Here is a 19,949-nt window from a genome sequence, read left to right as displayed (position 1 = left end):
TACTTGTCTTTTGCTGGTTTTGGTTTCATTAAAATACTATGGTCTCAATTTTTTTCCTCTCTTGTTTCTAGTTTTTTTTTCTTCCATACACGATACGATGAGTCGATGGAATTATTTAAAATTGGACTTATGGGAAAAGTGGGACAGAGGATTTGGTTTCTATCAAATCACTTCAATGTGCTATGTTACAATTTTTTGAAAATTTCTTTGATTTAGCCCTTTGTCTAGGAAAAATTATTGGTGTTAATCATTGCACTTAATTTATTAATTATAAACATAACTAGAATTTGGACTAATTTAGATTACATGTTGGAGCCTCTACTATTTAAATATCATGTGGAAGATAATCAAAGCTATATTGGTATCTTGCTTTCACATCAGAATATATTAGGAAAAATATGAATTGGGACAGCAGCCATCGTTGTGCAGTTGATTGACTTAATTTTGGAGTCTATTTCAATAATCTAAATCGTTCACTTTTTAAGGTATATTGAGTACAATATACCTACAAAAATCAAGTTGATCGGACATCGATAGTCATTGTGAGTGTTGATTTTTGACCTCACAACCAAACAGATCTCACTGCCGAGATCTAGGGAACTCAGGTGGAGAGCATACCGAATAATAGATTAAGCTAAACACCTACACCTAAGAAAGCAAGAAATACCATGGTAGCTTGTCCAAGCCAGGGCACTCCAACGATCAAATCAGTAACTTATCTCACAAAATATCAACAAAATTACACAACTCACAAGTAAAAACATACTTTAGGCCCATGAGGTGCCTTACTTTTGTAACTAGTAGTGCCCTCATCCACTCGAAGTCTCACTTTATAGGACTCAAGTGCAGCATATATCTTAGACTCTTAGTTAGATAAGAATGATTCCATTAAAGAGCATCATCTCTATCTAAACTAAGCGCATCAACTTATCTATAACTCTTGTCCTCTATTCGAATATTTCAGATTCCGATATTACTGCACCATATCTCGGCAATATCAAAACAATATCAGCATCATGGCTCGTCCACATGGTGCGACCCTAAAAATATCTCCCCACAACTGCCCCCTAGGTTCTATTACCTTTGCAACCCGAGGTGATAGAACCTATATCGTCTAATCTTCCAACATATCGGCTAAACAACATGCTAGAGATACTCTTCTGATCGAAATCATGACTCGTCGGCTTCATGAAACAAGGACTCAAATGTCCACTAATCAAAAATCAAGAACCAATAATCAAGAATCAATATAATCATTCTTGTCCTTCTTGTTGAATGTTGGTCATCTATTCCTACTAAGTTCCCACAGACGACGCCAAATTGTGGGTGTTGATTTTTGACCTCACAACCAAACAGAACTCATTACCGAGATCTAGGGAACTCAGCTGGAGAGTACACAAAAGAATAGATTAAGCCAAACACCTACACACAAGAAAACAAGAAATATCACGGTGGCTCGTCTATCCAGAGACACTCCGACGATCTAGTCAGTAACTTATCTCACAAGATATCAACACAATTACACAATTCACAAGTAAAAGCATACTTTAGACTCACGATGATGTCTTACTTTTATAGCCAGTAGTGCCCTCGTCTCCTAGAAGTCTCACTTCATAAGACTCAAGTGCAGCATATATCTCAAACTCTTAGTTAGATAAGAATGATCCCATTAAAGAGCCTCATCTCTATCCAAATTAAGCACTTCAACTTATTTAGGACTTTTGTCCTCTATCCGAATTTCTACATTATCGCACCATATCTCGGTAATATCAAAACAATCTAGGCATTATGGCTCGTCCACGTGGTACCTCGGCCTCGTGGCATGACCCTAAAAATATGTCCCCATAGTCATTTCATCGAATTACATTTGTATCTAAAAAAATAAATAGTAAATAAAATTTAAAATATAAAACTATACACCAATGCAATTAGATGAAAGGACTATCGATATCTGATTAATTTGATTTTTTACAAGTATATTCTATTCGATGTATCCTAAAAAGTGAATGGTTTAAATTATCAAAATGGGCCCCAAAATGAGGTCCATCAGTCGCATAATAGTGGCAGCTGTGCGGGGCATAGCAGATTATAGGTTCTATTTTAAGTATTTGGTTAGCTCATTTTATAAATTGGCCAAATAACTATTAGCATTTTATCATATCAAAAATGACTTAGACCCCCAGCTGGGGTGCTAGGGGTCTTCCGTGATTGGCCAAAAAAAATTGTTTTTTTTTTTTTTTTTTGGGTTTCGGCCCGTGGCAAGCTGCCACGTGGCACTGGGGGTCACTGGGGGTCCGAAGCACTGCTGTTATCATATTTGTTTTAAAAAAAATTACACTTTTTATTTTTAAAATCTTAATTGTCTATTTTTTAAAGATAATATATAATAAAATTATGTGGTTACAAATATTAAATTAATTTGATTTTTTCATGAAGAATCTAAATAAAAAATAAACTTATTAAATGAACGAATCAGATTATCATAATGAGGTTCATAGTGAGCCCATATGAGAGAGGAGCAAGTAAAAATTAGGAAAAAGATTAGAAAAATGTTGCATATACTTTCATTTCTTACCCTATTTTCAAACTCATAAATACAAGTTAGCATGTCTTAGATTATATAAGTCTCATTATCTTGTGTCTACAATAAAAAATAGAAAAATGTCTAGTTGTCCAAACTATGGGACTCGTCCATTTTATGTTAGTTTTAGAAGATGATGTATAAAGTGTCAATCAATAAAGGAAATAAAATAAAATATTTGTAAAAATTTCTTAAAAAAAAAAAAAAAAAAAAATTAGATATAGCTACATGAAGATTATCATATTATCCAACACCATGATTGCCAAAAATTAAACAACACTCAATCAGTGACTGGCTCCTTCACTTGCGGGTGCCACAAACATAATACCAAAACATAAAAACAAACAAACCCTTCACTTTTTTGTTCTCTGAGAGAGAGAGAGACGAAGGGTGGATGTTCATTAATATGTGGTGCTGAAATGAAATGCAGACACTTTTCCATAATTTAACTCTGCTGGCTTCCACCAAACAAGACTTAAATCAGCACCACATTTTAATGGACCATTCACCCTTTGTGTCTCTCTCAAAAAATAAAAAAAAGTATGCTTGGAATATTAATTGTTGTTTATAGTTTTAAAAATTATATTTCAATTTATAAAAAATTTAATTGTATAACAAATAATTAATTAATAACTTTTAATAAAGTTAGCAATATGTTTTGATTAACAGTTTTGATAATTTTATTATCATATAGGATGATAGTTAGAAATTTAATTTTATGGGATTTTTTGGTGAGAACCCCCTCTTATTGGACCTTTTTTGTGTAAAGAATATGGAATAAACTAATGATGTCAAAACCCATAAGAATTAAAAAAATAAGATGAAAAGACAGGAATACCCTTGCATATATATAGGCAATAGTAAGCAATTGAGCTATTTGTCTCTCTTGTTCTTTTTCTTCATTTGAAAACCGTTGAAGTTCAAAAACCCTTGATTTGAAAACCCTCATTCGAAAACTGTTAATTGAAGCAAAAATTGAAGCATAATGAGAGATTTTCAAGTGACATTGTCAAATGTTTCGAAGTTATTGAATGATTTCATCATCTTATACTGGTCGTTACTTCCGAATCAACCATCACAAGTCAGAGAAGCTCTCTTTCTTTTATAGCTCTCTCTCTCTCTCTCTCTCTCTCTCTCTCTCTCTCTCTCTCTTCCACCATATCCACCGTTGATGGTTGTTTCTCGCCTCTACCATCTCCATCATCGGTCGACATCGTTTATCCTCACCGTTGGCCCGCGACCACCATTTACCGTCAACCATTACCATTTCAGATTTGATACCTACTGTAATAACCCTCGTCACTGTTTACCGAATGACTACTGATTACCGTTAAACTGAACTGATTATGACTGATAAGTGAACTGAATAAACTACTGAACTGACTGACAGAAATCTGAAACTGAATTGACTGAGTATATCTGTTCAATTGTATGTCTATCTATTTGATCGTTTGATTATCTGTTTGTGTTTATGTTTAAACTTGCAAATTGAAGGCCTTATCGGCGGCCGAATCTGAAATTGATTGATGATTTGTGATCTTTAGAATTAATGTGATTTTATGGTTTAATTACCTGAAAACTGATTAGGTATGATTAAATTAGATTAAATGGTGTCAAATTATATGAATTGGACTTATTTACAATTAGACCACTTAGTGGCCACTACTTTGCACATTTTGAGACTTGTATACAAATTGAATCAAACCATTTCATCAGTCCATTCTCCTTGTTCTTGCCGACTTGAGAGAGAGAGATAAGAGAGAGAGTTAGTTTCATCTCATTTGGCTTGGTTTGCTTGGAAATTGAGTAGATTGGAAGGACTCTTGCATAATTGTAGCTCTAGACTTGCCTTTCAAGCTTTAGGTAAGGAATTCAACCTTTTGATTGTGGAATTTAAGTTCATTCTTGCACGATTCATGCTTAATTGAAGAGTTGAGTCAAGTTTTGGTCTTAAAGTATGGTATTAGAGCTCCATTGTTGCATACATGTGTATATTGTAGAATTTCAAGTTGTTTTCATGGGGAATTGTCTCATGCATGCTCATAGTTATATTAAGTCCATGTTTTCATCTTGTTTTTGGAACAATTGGCTCTCTAGAGCATGTTTTGAAGCTTTGAAATTGGTTTGAATTGTATTTATTTGAAACACCATTGGGCTTTGATTTTACAATTGAGCTTTGAATCATGTTAAAGTATGAGTTTTGATGTGTTTTCTAGAAAATTGGCCCAAGAGGATCGAAATTTATGGTTTAAAACTTGGTTTTGAGTTTGAGGTTCAAATCTGGAATTTCCAGAATTTGGACTCACGCTCGAGCGGGGTGACTGGCGCTCGAGCGTGGAAATCGTGCTCCCAGCATTTTTGTTCTATTTTGAAGTCCGCTCGAGCGGAATAATTGACGTTCGAGCGGGACTTTGTGTCTCATGCTCGAGCGGGTGTCGAGCGCCTAATCGAGCGTGATTTTCGCCTATTCAGCACTTTTGACTGTTTTGCAGAACGCTCGAACGGGTAATTCTACACTCGAGCGGAAGCCTTTGTCTTCATGTCCGCTCGAGCGGTTTAACATACGCTCGAGCGTGACCCCTGTTTTCTGAAAAGTCTGGAAATGCTTTTTCAAGTGTATCTTTGCATCCTCATCTCATTCTGGGCATCCTTAGGCCTAGTTTAAGACATCTTACTGAGGATATAGATGTAGAAACACACCGAGGCAATTAGGGATTAAGTTATTATTTTCCCAACTGTGTAGCTTAGTGTGTGTTAATCTGTCACTGTGTAGGGTTGGCGACTGGGGACGCGCTCTAGCTTTACTATAGCCCAGAACTCTGTGAGTAACATCTGTGTAAAGATATGTTCAAAATGATTATCTTCTGAACAATTGAACTATATTGCTTTCCGAACTATTACTGTTAATTGAATGAATGTATGTCCTATATTCCGAACTGTATTGTGGCATCCTTAACAACTACTGTTTACTGTTACTGTTACAGAGATCTCTGCCGGTTCCCTCGTTGGAACCACTACTGTTACTGACTGATGGCCATCATTTACTGTTCGGTCTTTTAAGACCTACTGATTACTGTATTGTTATGCTAATGGATGTACCACATATGACTGTATCGACTGAACGACTGAAATATTGATTTAATGAACTGTTTCCATTACTGTAAGGACATTCATTCTTAACCCCTTTACGTATTGTATTATTCACTGGGCTTTAGCTCACTGCTCATATATATATATGTAGGTGTACAGGCACCAGACCGCAGCTAAGAGCGTCGGGGTAAACTCCAGTTTTGTCGAGCCAACCTATGTGCCTCAATGCGAGGTTCCGAGCCTGTCAAACTACGGCTTAGGGGTGTTTTTAATTTCCCCGTCTGTCTCTATATCTATTTTGTACGACTGTATAGATTGTACTGTACTGTTTAATAGGGATTAGGTCCCTAAACTGAATGATTGTATATATGTGCATGCTGTTCTGTTCGACTGTATATATATTTGAATGAAAAGTCTTTTTGCATACTGACTGTCACAGCTCATTGGACATTGTTTAATTACTGTATTGGCTTCCGCCAGCCCCTGTACTCTGTATTACTGTATTACTGTTAAGCAGGCCTTCGGTAATCTCGGATTACTGGCCGGTTACGGTACTAAACCCATGGGGCGGGTTTGGGTCGTGACACCTACGAACTCATGTTTGAAATCAATAGTTTCAGATCTGAGATAAAATGATCTCATATATGTCAAAAAAATGATAAATTGAGATATTACAATAAAAATCGAGAGTTTTTTTTTGTTTATTTATTCATAGATCTAAAGTAAAATTTGACTATAATTCCTCTATCTAGTATGTATTCTGTTTTTGTAACAATAAAATTTTACTCTAGTTAACGAAAATAAAGTTTGATTGCTGATTTGCTTAATGACAATAAAATTTTATTTTGAATTATAGTATAATTTACTCTGATTCAAAGTAAAATTATACTCTGAATGACGCTACGATTTCACCTTACTTTGATAAACAGTAAAATTTTACTGTCTATGCCAATTTTGACAGTATTTTGTTTTTTTTTATTTAAAGAATTTCATAGTAATGTAGATCTTATCTGATAGATCTTAATGAGAGGATTCTAAAAATACTATTTACTAAAAATTGACATCTAGATCAAAAGTTATATCATTTTAAAGTTTAAAAATAAAAAGGACGCATATGTTGGTACATGCTGGATATGTTTTACAGTAGAACTCATACCAAACCTATATTGTTTTTGACAGTAACATTTTATTGTCTTTTAGAGTAAAATTTTATTCAAAATCTTCACTTCTACTGAACAAGCCCCATTACAAATTCTTTTACATGAAACTAATCAAAAACATTAAAAAAACATATTAAAGTGTCAAATTGAATTACAGAGCAACTAAGTGAATTGTGGACTATTATTACAAAAGCATTACATTATTTTCATACTTTTATTACAAGATAATAATGTCTTTCAGGACAATGTCTCCTTACAAATCTTCCTGTCATGAACGTGCTTCTTGCATCTACCACATTATACTCGTCTTATGTTTTCAACAATAGATGGAATCCTATTCTTTCTTGGCCCATCGAGTAGCTTTTTACAAATTGAATGAAAGACAACAAGATCATCCACAACTATTAGTAGTCTCACTACAAAAAAATCATTTTTTTGCGACGGTAAAATACTGTCGCTAATACCAAAGAAGCCGTCTCAAATGCTTTTTTGCGACGGTAAATAGCCTTTAGCGACGGTAGTAGGGGGGTCGCAACAGAAGGGGTAGCTAAAGGTCTTTAGCGACGGTAAAGCCGTCGCAAAAACATTGGCGACGGCAAAGATGTCTTTTAGCGACGGCAAAATGCTGTCGCAGTTAATGTATAAAAATCTGAAGTTTTTGAGACGGCACTAAAATACCGTCGCTAATATGGTTATTTGCGACGGGAAAATACCGTCGCAAAAGGGTTTATTTGAGACGGTAAAAAATACCGTCGCTAAAACTGGTTATTTGCGACGGGTTTAATACCGTCGTTAATACTATTATTTGCGACAGAAAAGTGTGCTGTCTCTAAAAATATTATTTGCGACGATGAAAGTACCGTCGCTAAAGGCCTTTTGTTCATATTGCCAATATCATTGGCGACGGCTATGCTACCGTTGCAAAAACCTGTTTCTAACAAAAAAATGCAATTTTAAAATTATTAAAAATATGCAAATTACCTGTATTAAATAAAAATAACTAAAAAAAATCGATAACTATATAATAATATAAAAATTCCTGTATATAAATAAAATTTCATCCTTAATTAAAGTACTCTTCCATTCATAACAACACATCATCAAAATTATCCAACCACATAATTTTGCAAAATACATACATAATGTTGTTCACAAATCTAAATAATGTAAATCAAAAATAAAAGTTTTCTTCATAAACAAAAGTCCGTCGCAATCTTCACACGGCTGCATTCCACAAGAAGCAAACTGCTACTTAGGAAATATCTGAAAATAAAAAATAAAAATAATTAGTGACAATATAATTATGTATTAATATTTTAATTACAAAAAAAACATAAAAAATTATTTATTATATAATTACAAAGATAGTTAAATAAATAATTTTGGCTAGATAGAAATCTGATCCTAACTCCCAAACCAGAAACCCAATTCGAGTCTCATCTTCTCCCACAACTCTCTCGTGCCTAGGCGATCATGTGTGCCAAGTTTCGTGCTAAACCGACCCCTTTTGGTGATTTTGGAGCGTCAACACCTCGAATTCAAGTTTCATAAGGAACTAGTTTGCCTAGACCGAAATACGGCTCTAACTCCCAAACCGGGAAACCGATTAGAGTCCCGTCTTCTCCCACAAGTCTCTCGTGCCTAAGCGGTCATGTGTGCCAAGTTCCGTGCCAATCCGACCCCGTTTGGTGATTTTGGAACGTTAACACTTCGAATTCAAGTTTCTTAAGGAATTAGTTTGCCTAGAGTGAAATCCGTCTCTAATTCCTAATCCGGGAATCCGATTGGAGTCCCGTCTTCACCCACAAGTCTCTCGTGCCTAGGCGGTCGTGTGTGCCAAGTTTCGTGCCAATCCGACCCCATTTGGTGATTTTGGAGTGTCAACACCTCAAATTTAAGTTTCTTAAGGAACTAATTTGCCTAAACCGAAATATGGCTCTAACTCCCAAACCGGGAAACCGATTGGAGTCCCCTCTTTTCCCACAAGTCTCTCGTGCCTAGGCGGTCGTGTGTGCCAAGTTTCGTGCTAATCCGACCCCATTTGGTAATTTTGGGGTGTCAACACCTCGAATTTAAGTTTCTTAAGGAACTAGTTTGCCTAAACCGAAATATGGCTGTAACTCCCAAACCGGGAAACCGATTGGAGTCCCGTATTCTTTCACAAGCCTCTCGTGCCTAGGCGGTCGTGTGTGCCATGTTTCGTGCCAATCCGACCCCATTTGGTGATTTTGGGGTGTCAACACCTCGAATTTAGGTTTCTTAAAGAACTAGTTTGCCTAAACCGAAATATGGCTGTAACTCCCAAACCGGGAAACCGATTGGAGTCCCGTATTCTCGCACAAGTCTCTCGTGCCTAGGCGGTCGTGTGTGCCAAGTTTCGTGCCAATCCGACCCCATTTGGTGATTTTGGGGTGTCAACACCTCGAATTTAGGTTTCTTAAAGAACTAGTTTGCCTAAACCGAAATATGGCTCTAATTCCCAAACTGGGAACCCGATTCGAGTCCCGTCTTCTCCCACAAGTCTCTCGTGGCTAGGCGGTCGTGTGTGCCAAGTTTCGTGCCAATCCGACCCCATTTGGTGATTTTGGGGTGTCAACACCTCGAATTTAGGTTTCTTAAAGAACTAGTTTGCCTAAACCGAAATATGGCTGTAACTCCCAAACCGGGAAACCGATTGGAGTCCCGTATTCTCTCACAAGTCTCTTGTGCCTAGGCGGTCGTGTGTGCCAAGTTTCGTGCCAATCCGACCCCATTTGGTGATTTTGGGGTGTCAACACCTCGAATTTAGGTTTCTTAAAGAACTAGTTTGCCTAAACCGAAATATGGCTCTAATTCCCAAACCGGGAACCCGATTCGAGTCCCATCTTCTCCCACAAGTCTCTCGTGGCTAGGCGGTCGTGTGTGCCAAGTTTCGTGCCAATCCGACCCCATTTGGTGATTTTGGGGTGTCAACACCTCGATTTTAAGTTTCTTAAGGAACTAGTTTGCCTAAACCGAAATATGGCTGTAACTCCCAAACCGGGAAACCGATTGGAGTCCCGTATTTTCTCACAAGTCTCTCGTGCCTAGGTGGTCATGTGTGCCAAGTTTCGTGCCAATCCGACCCCGTTTGGTGATTTTGGGGCGTCAACACCTCGAATTTAAGTTTCTTAAGGAACTAGTTTGCCTAAACCGAAATATGGCTCTAACTCCCAAACCGGGAACCCGATTCGAGTCCCGTCTTCTCCCACAAGTCTCTCGTGCCTAGGCGGTCGTGTGTGCCAAGTTTCGTATCAATCCGACCCCGTTTGGTGATTTTGGGCCGTCAACACCTCGAATTCAAGTTTGTTAAGGAACTAGTTTGCCTAAACCGAAATATGGCTCTAACTCCCAAACCGGGAACCCGATTCGAGTCCCGTCTTCTCCCACAAGTCTCTCGTGCCTAGGCGGTCGTGTGTGGCAAGTTTCGTGCTAAACCGACCCCTTTTGGTGATTTTGAGGCGTTAACACCTCGAATTCAAGTTTCTTAAAGAACTAGTTTGCCTAGAGTGAAATTCGTCTCTAACTCCTAATCCGGGAACCCGATTGGAGTCCCGTCTTCTCCCACAAGTCTCTCGTACCTAGGCGGTCGTGTGTGCCAAGTTTCGTGCCAATCCGACCCCAATTGATGATTTTGGGGAGTCAACACCTCGAATTTAAGTTTCTTAAGGAACTAGTTTGCCTAAACCGAAATACGGCTCTAACTCCAAAACCGGGAACCTGATTGGAGTTTCGTCTTCTCCCACAAGTCTCTCGTGCCTAGGCGGTCGTGTGTGCCAAGTTCCGTGCTAAACCGACCCCTTTTGGTGATTTTGGGACGTTAACACTTCGAATTCAAGTTTCTTAAAGAACTAGTTTGCCTAGAGTAAAATCCGTCTCTAACTCCTGATCCGGGAACCCGATTGGAGTCTCGTCTTCTCCCACAAGTGTCTTGTGCCTAGGCGGTTGTGTGTGCCAAGTTTCGTGTCAATCCGACCCCATTGGGTGATTTTGGGACGTCAACACCTCGAATTTAAGTTTCTTAAGGAACTAGTTTGCCTAAACCAAAATACGGCTCTAACTCCCAAACCGGGAACCCGATTGGAGTTCCGTCTTCTCCCACAAGTCTCTCGTGCCTAGGTGGTCGTGTGTGCCAAGTTTCGTGCTAAACCGACCCCTTTTGGTGATATTGAGGCGTTAACACCTCGAATTCAAATTTCTTAAAGAACTAATTTGCCTAGAGTGAAATTCGTCTCTAACTCCTAATTCGGGAACCCGATTGGAGTCCCGTCTTCTCCCACAATGCAGACTACAAATTCTCGAATAAAAAACTAACGTATATGTTTTATTATCCTATGAAACTGATCCATAACGCCTCCCCATTTTTCTTTATTTTCTTTTCTTTTTCCTCGTGCCAAAAAGATTTAGGTTACAATGTTCAGTTGTCCTTGAAAACATTAACTGGGGATAGCCTAGTGGCTGACACTTTCAATCAATTCCATGGCTAAACATGATGATACTGAACAAATAGTAGCATCCCTTGACGAGATAATAAGAAATAAGCCTATGTGTTTCTCTTTTATAAGTCATCTGCTTATATTACTTTATTTTGCACAGGACTTTAAATAACAATAATCTACTAGTGCTAGTCCAACTATGATTGGATAGAGGCCCATTCTCCATGCACAGGACTTTAAATAACAATAACTTATCAATTCTCCGAGCACGCTGGGCTTCACATCTGTATAGTCCCTTCATTTCTTTTTTCACCCAGTGCTTCACGCATTTCTTTTCTTCCTTTATAAATTCATTTTTTTGCTATTTTGTTATGTCAAGGGCTATATGATAAGTTAAATTAATTTGTTTTAAAAAAAAAACACAACCACTATGGAATGGGAAATTATAGTGAAGCAACTAACGAAATAAGCCTGACATGGCTGTTTTCCACTTTCATTGAGGTTTTAGGATGTTGCTTTTCTTACATGATCCATTCACTTTTTTTATAGGCCCATTATAATACAAATTTGCCCCAAGACCACCACTTCCACCCTATTTTATTAGGCACAAGTCACACGACATATGCAGAGCCAATTTAGAGAATCAGAGAGTCCCATAGTTTAAGATAGAAAAACACTAGAAACTCAAACCAAACTAAAAAAAAATTGCCTTATTTTGAGCTGAAAAAACAAATAATCTGAAAAGGCAAAAAGTTTCACCAAACACCCTACGATTCCTAAGTACAACCGCTTAAGCATGTGTTTCAAAATTTAAAAATGCTGAAACTAAGTTTTACCAAACGAGGTCATTGAATAGCTCAAAGCATGCTCGGAACTGTAGATGTTTCTAGATTTCTAAGTTAAGGAAAATTATAAAGAACTTCATAATACCATATTTTCCCATTTGTGAAACAATTCTTAAATATTTTCCCATTTTCTCAAGATGCCCCCTAAACACTACCTAAACTGCCCCATACCATCAATATCACAGCTGCCTCCACCACCACCATATTGTCATCACTGCCACTTCCAACATCCCATGATGACCATGGTTGTTGTGTTAGCCACCAATATTACAACAGTTGTCTCCACCTCCATTGCAATCAACACCTACTTTACTTCACTACAACTAAATATGTGATTCTCTCTCTGGGCTTTGGATGGGGAATGTTTGCATCAGATAGCAAAAACTGTAAAGTTTTTCTTTTCTTTTCTTTTTTCTTTTTTTTCCCACTTCACTTCACCAACCAAATATCTTCCATTAAACAACCCACACTTCTCTATCAAAATCACACACAGATCTGATTGCCTAACAGAAACGAACATATTTAATTCCAAATAAATAACAGATCTGATGAGATGTGAGAGAGAGAGAGAGAGAGAGGCTTATCCGTGAAGTCGATCGGTGAGGAGTCGATCTTGCGAGGTTGATCGGTGAGGAGTTGATCTTGCGAGGTCGATCTGTGCAGACGAAAATGAGAGAGTGAGAGAGAGACTGATGAGATGAAGTGAGAGAGAGACTGACGAGATGAGAGAGAGAGAGAAGCTTACCTATGAGATCGATCGGTGCAATGAGAGAGTGAGGTCGATCGGTGAGGAGTCGATCTTGCGAGTTTGATCGGTGTGGAGTCGATCTGTGCAGATGAAAATGAGAGTGACAAAGAGACTGATGAGATGAAAAATGAGCGGGAATGGAAAAGGGGGAAGGGATTAGGGATTTTTGACATTGGGGATTTTGGGTTTGGGGTAGGAGAACCCGAGTGGGAATGGAAAAAGGGGGGGGGGATGGAATTTTTTTTGGAATTCTTTTTATTTTTCTACAAATGAATATTTAAATAATAAAATGTTTTTTTTTTTTTTGGCAACGGAAGAATTGTTAAAAAAATTATTTTTTATTAAAATAATTTTTTTTTTTAGTTGATGAATTTTATTTTTTTTTACATTTAGTAAGGTTGAAAATTTATTTGTTTCATATTTATTTTAATGAATAAAAAATTATTTTTTTTTTTTATTTGGTAGAAGTAGGGATAATATTTTCCATTAAAATAAAGTTAATTTTTTGTGGTCAATGAAAATAATTTTTTTGTGACTCATTTTTTTTTTTTATACTAAAAATCAAGAACTAATTTTTTGTGGTAGAGGATAGAAATGGCAGTAGTGGTGAAAGTGGTGGATAAGAGGTGATAGTGGTGGTGGTAGTGATGGTGAATGAGATAAGTGGTGAAGTTGTGGTAGTGGTAGAGGAGATAGAATAGCGGTGGTAGATGAGAGGTAATGGTAGTAGTAGTGGTGGTAGTGGAGTGGTAGCGATGATGGTAGTAATGATAGTTGTAGAGATGGAGTGACAACAGTGGTAGTAGTGGAATGGCATTTGCAGTAGTGGTGAATATGGTAGAGAAGATAGGTGGTGAGAGAGAGATAAGTGAGAGACAGATAGAGAAGAGAGATAAAGAGAGAGAGAGAGAGAGAAAAAAAAAATAGACAGAGACAAAGTGATGAGCAAGAGAGAGACAAAGTGGTCGCTAAAAGTGCATTTTCTTATAGTGGATCGATAAATCGAAAGGGAGCTCAGTAAATAGAGAAGACGAGAGTGAGAGAGCGAGCAACGCAAACAGAGAAAAAGATAGAGAGTAAGAGACAGAAAAAGAGATAGAGAGAGAAGAGAGATGAACGAGAGAGATAGAGAGAAGAGAGATGAACGAAAGAGACAGAGAGAGAAAAGAGATGAGAGAAGAGATAGATAAATAGAGAATATGAGAAGGAGAGAGTGAGCAAGGCGAACATAATGAGGGAGAAATAGACAAATACACAAGCATACAGAGAGAGAGATGAGTGATGAGTGAGAGAGAGTGAGAGTGAGAGTGAGAGAGAGAGAGAGAGATAGACAGAAAAAGAGACAGAGAGAGAAAGAGAGAGAGATAGAAGGAGAGATAGAAAAGGAGAGAGAAACAAGAGATGAGCGAAAGATAGACAAAAAGAGAGAGAAATAAAGCGAAAAGAGATGAGCGAGAGAGAGACACAGAAAAAGAGAGAGACATAGAGAGAAGAGTGATGAGTGAGAGAGAGAAAGGAAGATGAAAAAATGGATGAAAAGATATAGACAAAGAGAGAAAGAGCGAAAAGAGATAAATGAGAAAGAGACAGAGAGAGATGAGCGAGAGAGATAAAGAGAAGAGAGATGAGTGAGAGAGGCAGAGAGAGAAGACAGATGAGAGAGATAGAGAGAAGAGATATGAGCGAGAGACAACGAGAGAAAGAGAGAGACAGAGACAGACAGACAGACAAACAGAGAAGAGTGATGAGTTAGAGAGAGAGAGAGAGAGACAAAGAGAGAAAAAGATAGAGAGTAAGAGACAGAAAAAGAGACAGAGAGAGAAAAGAGATGAACGAGAGAGATAGAGAGAAGAGAGATGAACGAAAGAGACAGAGAGAGAAAATAGATGAGAGAAAAGATAGATAAATCGAGGAGAAGCTCGATAAATAGAGAATATGAGACGGAGAGAGTGAGCAAGACGAATATAATGAGGGAGAAATACACAAATAGACAAGCATACAGAGAGAGAGATGAGTGATGAGTGAGAGAGAGTGAGAGTGAGAGAGAGACAGAGAGAGAGAGATAAACAGAAAAAGAGAGAGAGAGAGAGAGAGAGAGAGAATGAGAGATAGAAAAAGAGAGAGAAACAAGAGATGGGCGAAAGATAGACAAAAAGAGAGAAATAGAGCGAAAAGAGATGAGCGAGAGAGAGACACAGAAAGAGAGAGATGGACGAGAGAGATAGAGAGAGATATAAATAAGAGAGAGAGAAAAAAAAATAAATAAATGAGAGAGATAGAGAGAAGAAAGATGAGCGAGAGAGATAAAGAGAGAAGACATAAGAGATAGAGAGAAGAAAGATATGCGAGAGACACAGAGAGAAAATGAGAGAGATACACAGACAGACAGAGAAAGAAGAGTGATGAGTGAAAGAGATAAAGAGAACAGAGAGAGATAAATACAGAGAGACAGGAAGATGAAAAAATGAATGAAAAGAGATGTTATATTAAAAGAGTAAGACGACATCGTTTTTTTTATTTTTTTTGTGACAGAAAAATATCATTAAATTTATTCAAACTATTTTGTGACTGTATATATATGAAGCTGTCTCAAAACCAGAATCACTATGTTAGGTTAGAGTTTTCCAAAAACTCTTTTGAGAAAATTATACTTTCTTGTTTTCCGTGTTATATTATTTTTACTAAATTTTTTTAATATTTAATTTTTTTAATTTTTAGACACACCTAACATAAATACACCTAAAAAGTAAAAAAATCTTTTAAAAATTCACTAAATACCAAAAATACAAAAGAAATACAATAATTCAATACATTTTTTTTTATATTTGTATGTATTTATTAATTTTTAAAAATATTTTTTCATAATTTTTTTTTTAGATATATTTAAGTAAAGTGCATTTAAAAAAATATTTAAAAATTTAAAAATATTCACTTAAAAAAAAAACCACAAAAGTGACTTTTTGCGACGGTAAAAAATACCGTCTCAAAAAATCAGAGTATTTGCGACGGTAAAAAATACCGTCTCAAAAAACAGAGTATTTGCGACGGTAGAAAATACTGTCTCAAAAAAGAAGAGTACTTGCGACGGCAGAAAATACCGTCGCAAATACTCTCCTTTTTTGCGACGGTATTTTTCTACCGTCGCAAATACTCTGTTTTTTGAGACGGCATTTTTTTACCGTCGCAAATACTCTGATTTTTTGAGACGGTATTTTTTACCGTCGCAAAAAGTCAAGTGTACCGTCGCAAATAGTTCCGTCTTTTAAGCCCCATTTTCTTGTAGTGTCTCTATATTGACAATACCAATTGTAAAAGGAAAAAAAATCTGAAAGAGAGAACATTTTACAATTAGTAAGTATAATACACAAAAGGCCAAAAAAGTAAAACACTAAATTGTTATTATAATTAAAAGTAAAAATTTACTCTGAAAATAAGTAAAATTTAACTTTGTAAGACACTGACAATAGTATCGACCTTGATCCCTATCCTTCGTTGTAATTGATAACAATGTGCCCTTCTATTTGCCAATTAGGAAAGTATCATCTATAAACAATAGAAATCGATTAAATCCTTCAATGTGCAGTTTGACACAATCTTGAACATAATGGTACGATCACCATACTTGCATAACAACATAAGAGATAAAACCATTTTTCAAATCTGCAATCAGTTGACAGTAAAAATTTACTATCCATCAAAGTAAAATTTTACTATCACTACGAGTCCAAAAACAAATCACAGAAGTACACAGTACTAGAGTAAAATTTTATTGTCATTCTATCAAATAAAAACAGAACACATAATACCAGAGTAAAATTTTACTCTCATTTCATCAAACAAAAACATAACACATAAAATCAGAGTAAATTTTACTCCCAAACAAAAATAGAGCATATAGTACCAGAATAAAATTTTACTCTATTTTTATCAAACAAAAACAGAGCACATAGTACTTGAGAAAAATTTTATTCTCATTCTATCAAACAAAATCAAATCATACACAATAAAAATAAATAAAAAAACAAAAACAAAGAAAAAAAACAACTAATCAACAAATCAACATACCTGATTAAACTCAAACAATAATCAAACACACGATACTCTAATAAAAATTATGACTAGCACAATATATAAATATAGTTAATGAAATAAAAATAATTAAAATAAGTATTTTAACAACTATGTCAGTTAATGATTTTAGCACAGTGAAAATGTGAAATATAGCTACAGCAATTTAAATAAAATAAAGAGATAAGGGAGAGAGAGGCAAACAAATTTATAGTGGTTCGGCTTCAACTCGGCCTACATTCACTCCTCAAGCTTTACTTGAGATATTCTACTATGCTCTAGTTTCACGGGGGTGCTAGCAACCTCTTTACAAATGAAGCAATCCTCCACGGATTTTACATAAACTTTTTAAGTCAAGAACACTGAGTGTACTATACTCTTGCAAGATTGAAAAGAATGTGTTTTTGTTTTCACAGAAAGTTACAAGAATTATCTCTCAAAGATAGATATATAAAATGAAGTTTTGATTTTTCTATAAATATCACACAGGAAAGATGAGCTTAATGCTATAAGGCTAAGTGTATAATTTTCTGAGAGAGGATGTAAACAAAAATTGAAGAACACTTCTTAGAGAATTTTTGAGAAAATAGATGTGAGTGATTATAGATTAAAGAATATTTTCTGATTTTTTTTTTGTAACATGTTTACATTAGAGGTTTTGGTATATATAATGAAACTTATAGCCGATTATAACCGTTTATAGCCATTGTATTCATTTGAATTTATAGCTGTTTATAGCCATTGTATTCATTTGAATTTATAGCCGTTGTACTCCATCATTACTAATTTGAATATCTTCCACTTGAAATTTTTGAACCTTTTGAACTACTGTTGTGCTGGGCTATTTGAACTCCTGATTTAATCAAATATTAAATAAATTCTAACAACATTTAAGATAAAGGTTTAGGTGAGAAATAATGGGACAAAATAAATTTTGATTCTATTTTTCTCTTTTAAATAAATTAAAACATAATTAAATAAATCGTCAAAATAAATTTTGTATTTAAAAGACCATTTTCATTGATTTCGAATCATCTTCACTGATTATATTTTCAAATATTATATATATATATATATATATATGTGTGTGTCTATGTGTGGAAGGGCAATATTGTCCAAAAAAAGGAGAAAATTATGGTGTGTTCTTGTTGAGCTACATACCTCTTTCACAGGGACTTTTTGAAGTTAAATTAGTTAAGTTATCCTTTATCTTAAAATAAAATAAAATAAAAAAAAAAAGGTTTCACCAAAAATCTCTATTTTATTTTGTTAATTGTATTGAATAACAAATTCTGACAATAGGGTATTTATAATTTTTAAAACTGTAAGAGACAATCTATATTTTAAATAAATTTTAAAAGATATATTTATAGTTTATCTAAAATATATATTAGATGATAAACATATCTTTTAAAATAATATTTCTGGAATAGGAAAAAAAGTTAGTGCTAAACTTCAAATTCACACAATTGAGTTTTTACATTATAATATATTATTAGATATATTATATGAGTTTGGATGGTTTAGGAGGAAAAGGATGTCACGGATTGAATCACAGAGTGCTTGGTTTGATGTGGCCCCACATGGCGCGGTGGAATTATTGCAAGGTGACAAAGGTGCTCCAAAGCTTTGTTTGGTATGTGTTAAAATAATACATATTATTTTAGTATTTTATTTTATTTAGGTCATATTATTTTTTTATCATATTATTTTAAATTCAATTCACATTTTATGTTTTTTTTTTTTATAAAAGTTGAAAAGTATACTAATTTAACACTCTCCAAACAACCTTAAGTAATTATGGGTGATTTTAAAAACTTTTAGGAATTAATTTTTTTAATAATTTTTTAATTTTTATAAATAAAAAATATATATAAAAAAATAAAAAATAACTTATCGACTTTTTAACTAAAACTTAAATTTTCAAACGGTACCAAAAACGTAATCATTTGACAAATGTAACCTAAAGTCCCATATTTATTAGGATCCATCTTTTTGAAAATCCAATAAAAAATGAGACATCGGGTTCACATTTATTGAGATGGCCACTTATTTATTGAGATGGGCACTCGTGATTGGTCCACATGAAAATTTATTTGGCGATCTAAATCACCTAATATTTTTTTTGAGTTCAAACTCTCTATCGATTCTGCTAAAAAAAAAAAAAAAAAAAAAAAAAAAAAAAAAAAACAACTCTCTATCTATTCATTTGTTATATTGATAATTTTTTTTGAGTTCAGACTATTGATTCATTTGCTATATGATTTGGTTAAATTTGTACAACCCTCCGACATCATTTATATAAAAATTAAAGGTCTCACCTTTGATCAGATTATTCATGTAAAAATCACGACCCTTCCATCAAGTCATTTATGTAAAAGATCATCCAATCATGGGCCCAACCCTAATGGTTCGAACCATCATCCAGTACGACTATTCAATTAGATAATCCATGTGTAAAATCAGGTCGATCAGACAACATTTGTTATATGATTAGATCAAATTTGCACTTAAAAAATAAATGACAAGTTTGATTTTGACAATGGATTGCTACTTTTTTTTTTTAAGATAAATATGAACCAAATACTTGGTTATAGTTGTTCTATCAATATGATTTTTTACATGAATGATTTGTATAAAAGACTCCATCAGACAAACTATTTTATGGATCAGTATGTGAGTTCATGAAACTCAACAGCACCCTAAAGAGGATCCTAACTCTAGTTTTTTAGTCCAACTAAATACAAGAAACATAACACAAAAATAAACAGAATTTCCACACAATAAACACAATTTTACAAGATTTATTGATTGATAGAATTCACCTTCTGTAATATCCACTTCATTTATGTAAATTTTGGGTTCATTTCTACCAAATACTTCAATTATGATATTTGTGATTTTTTGTTATCATCTAGGAGTTTTCTTAAGTGTGCAAGTGCACACCATGTGCCACTTACACAAAAAGTGTAAGTGTAAGGTGTAAGTATAAGTATAAGGTGT

The sequence above is a fragment of the Camellia sinensis genome, chromosome 5, assembly GCF_055761805.1.
Source record: "Camellia sinensis isolate YWXY chromosome 5, ASM5576180v1, whole genome shotgun sequence".
Lineage (NCBI taxonomy): Eukaryota > Viridiplantae > Streptophyta > Magnoliopsida > Ericales > Theaceae > Camellia > Camellia sinensis.
Note: the sequence above shows the minus strand (reverse complement) of the source record.